At 43.2% G+C, this 3,850-nt stretch overlaps 1 pseudogene; it reads left to right on the forward strand.

Moving 5' to 3' along the window:
• Positions 1-1,525: 1,525 nt before the first annotated feature.
• On the forward strand, positions 1,526-2,801 carry LOC149329127 (uncharacterized; annotated as a pseudogene).
• Positions 2,802-3,850: the final 1,049 nt, after the last annotated feature.

The following is a 3,850-nucleotide window of genomic DNA, read 5'->3' on the forward strand; positions in this document are numbered from 1 at the left end:
ACCTAACTTCGTCATCATAGCCAATGCTTGGACATTGAAATTTTCATTGTTCAGATTTCAAAGTGTGCATGCTTTGTTGCATATGAATTTGATTGTTTTCTACTATCATGTTCCTGATCAGGATTGATGGTATGTTTATAAATAAACAAAACAAGAAAAGAGGATAGGGCACAGTACTATTTAGTAAAAAGCTAGGTAAGAGTACATAACAGTTGCTACATTTTCTGCATAAATTGGGCAATTTAGCTTTTGTAGCAATGCAGCAATGATTCACAACAGCAATCCGGTTAATGTCCCATTACTATACTGTGGTTCTCTGCATATCTCCATTTGAACTTATGACAGCAGTGACACTGCACCTGCATTTTTTCTTGGACATAACGCTTGGACCAAGAGCCGTCTGGATGACGCTGAAAGAAATGATTAGCCTGTCTTAGTTCATGTTTCAGGTGCTGTGAACAGACTGATTCGATTTTCACTGTAAGCTATATGCAGTATATCTCAAGTCAGTGATAATTAAATTAGTGTTCAGTTCGTGACCAGCTGAGAAATTTGGCATCTCTACTTGTACCATAAAATGCCAACCGCAGTGAGAATTCACTTCGGGTATGTGTCTGATATGTGTTCTGGGTATGTGTCATAGTAGCGACAAAGTTCCAAGCATGTAAGGTGACTATTATTTTTGTTGCAAGTGTTTAAAAAGCTGTGTGGCAGATGACTTGGGCACTTGGTGGCATGTCACAAAGTTAGGCAGCTTACTGGATATGACCTAGGTCAGTCATGCCTAATTGGTATGGACAGATTTTGGACATTGGGGAGAGAATGGCTAGAGGCTGAAATGCGGCTTGACAGGGTCCTAACTTTGGTTCAGTGGTAAGTAAACAGCTGGAAACTGCAAGTGCAATTACTGAGCCGAAATGCTGTGTAGCAGTCACTGGCACAAACGCGCATGCTGGAGAGAAAAATCTGTGTGCGTTTCCGAAGTAGGGCAAACAAGCATTATGTGACATGGCGATCTGGATTTTTTCGCGTCGTGTTCTGATAGTGTCCTCGTATGATTTGGCCTGAATTTCTTGTGGCTGTTCTGGCCTTAAAATGTTTCTGGCAGAGCTGCTGTAGAAGCGCTATTTCTGTCAGAAAGACAAAAACAAACGCCGCAAAACAAAAGGCAGTCCCTGTTTGTGGGTGTTGCTCTACAGTGCTGTAGAAGCATGCAGTCTGCAATTTTGTCGCTCAATGCTTCAACACGTACCCCCTCGCGTACCCCCTGTGGTTTCTGTGGGCAACTGTGCGTGGCCACAACACCACAACTCTCTTTTCAGTCCTTCCTAGATGTACTCCTTTACAATGTGAAAAACTTAGTGGCAGTTGACTTCTGACGGCTTTTGACCCCTTTCGCTCTGTTTATAGTCCTTAATAGCATCAACTTTTGGTGGGTGAGGTTCCTTTCACTTATTGTGTTATTGATGCCAAAGTTAGAAATCTATTTGTATGTTCCATAGTCCGAGGCTGACAGTAAACCTAAATGTTCATTCTTTTTCTTTTCTCTGTGCTTATAGCACCTGCCAAGATGGTGAAACGGCTGCAGAAAATGATCGAAAAAAAAAGCGATGACAGTGTCATACCATCTGCTAAGGTATGCACATATTTGAGTTTGCTGCACGCATATGTGCTTTCTTAAATCTTTTCTGCTACTGAGTTGCATTGTTAAGAAGGTCGTCTCAGTGCCTGCTTGAAAATAATGTCTAGTAGTAGCCCTTCCCAGTTATGCAAAATCATTACTTTCCACTAATTCTTGATTTCTTGTTTGCAGGTTGACATTGGGGGGGGGGGGGGGGGGTCATTGTTGAAGAGGCTGTTATTGGGCGGCTCGAAAGGACGTGCAACAGTGGCCCTGGCAAATTTGCTCGGGCCCTGTTGAGGCATCTTTTTACTGATGACGAGCTGAGGGGCAAGTCCCTCTTTGGGCAGAAGAACCACGTCCAGAAGCATCTCCCTGTCAAAGAGGGCCTTGACCCTGTGCGTCTAAATGCGGTGCTGGGTAAGTGTGCTTGCTTTCTATCTGCATGTGCTGCTTTGACTTGTTTTGCTTTCACCTTATCATCACAACTGAATTTAACGCACCTGTTTAATATGCTATCTAGAGCATGTAAATGAGCAAATGAGCATAGTGTGCGAATGGAGTGCAGCTGCTTCACAACTACCACATTAAACTGTTTTGATACAGTCTTCTCACAGTCAGGATAAAGAGCTGCACTGTACTTCAGTTTCAAAAGGGGGGGGGGGAGAGGAGGGGAGGAAGAAAAGAGCAGTGTGAAGAAAATCTAAATTGGTTTAAATAACACTGAATATGAAATGAGAGGACATCCATCCATCTTCCAGCATCTAAAGCAATCTGTGGTGTCTCTTATTTCTAATTAATGGTTTTTGACAGTGTCAAATTTGTGGTGGCAAAGTATCTTTTAGAGTGATATGTATTTTGTGTGCATCGCAATCATTTGTCAGCTGCCTAAAATGGAGAGCCCTATATTTCTGATATGTATTTATGAAAATAAAATTTATTTACCATAGGGTAAGTTTTCAGTGCAGGCTGCATTTTATTGTCGCTCTTGGTAAATTAATCTCTCATTTTATGATGCATTTGTTGCACATGTAAAAGTTTGTTATTGCGGACACTGAATGCTTTATTTTCTGTTTTCATTTTTTTTCCAACAGGCTACGTCAGCACGAAGTTCCCGGCTGTTGGCCTGAATTATGTGAAAAACAGCCTGTCATCGATGCTCGCACGTGAAATAGATTAAAAATAGACTATTCAATTTTCCACTGCGCATCTCCTGGTCATGATTCACAAGCAGCGACGGCGTTAATGGCTCCTGTCTGCCATTTCTGTACATGCACATTGCAACTCTCTTAATCACTACTTCCTTGATTTGTGCCTATGTTATGTCATGCATGCTCATTAGCATACAGTCGTAATCTACCACATGATGTGCAAGACCAACTGATATAGGTAAGCTCTGCTTTAACCAAGCCATACGAACGTTCCTGCATGGCCTAGGGGTAGGGGTAGCCTGTCTGACTCGGGATCCAATTGGTGCCGGTTGGATGTGCATGTCGCCCTCCCATCTCAAAGTAGCCACTGGACTGCCATGTAGTCTCGGGACGTCGCACAATCCACCGACCTGGCCATGTCGCCTGTTAACTACCACCTACCAGAGGCATGCTCGTGATTTTTCACTCGCAGTTAACGCCGACGCTGGATTTTCTGGAGAACTGGGCCGTTAGCGCTGTCACATAAAAAACTACTCGAGGACAGCATAGCAAGTGCTTGGGTTTTTCGCATTGCTTTGTAAGCTTTCAATTTTGTGGTGCAGAAGTTTCATTGCAGAATGGCATTGTGCATCAACCGGTTTTCAGCATTTCAGCAAGGTAACTCAGCATCAGTGTTGAGCTCTGTCAGCACAGACACGGTGGTGACTTCTACAGGGAACCTTCATGTGCCCAACATAAATTCAACATGGCATGTTGAATTCTCCCCAGTAATTGCAACACGAATTCAACATGGAAACATATTGAATTGGCATTGAGAATGCTCAACTCTGGCACGGTGGCCACTTTTCCGTTGAGTTTCAACTCGGCCTCAATGATTCAACAACACGAGGCCATCCTGGTCCCAACACAAACTCAACATGGCATGTTGAGTCTGCTCATGAGAACTTCAACACTGTCTCAAGAAGCATTTTTGTAAGGGTTGTAATCGTAAGTCAATCCATTATGACCTCGAGCGTAAGGGAAGCTTGGCAGAACGCTATCCTCTTCTTAATTCGTAAGAAAGGAGACGTTAAGGACT

Source organism: Amblyomma mixtum, chromosome 9 (assembly GCF_055824585.1).
Source record: "Amblyomma mixtum isolate Tamu chromosome 9, ASM5582458v1, whole genome shotgun sequence".
In the NCBI taxonomy this organism is placed as follows: domain Eukaryota; kingdom Metazoa; phylum Arthropoda; class Arachnida; order Ixodida; family Ixodidae; genus Amblyomma; species Amblyomma mixtum.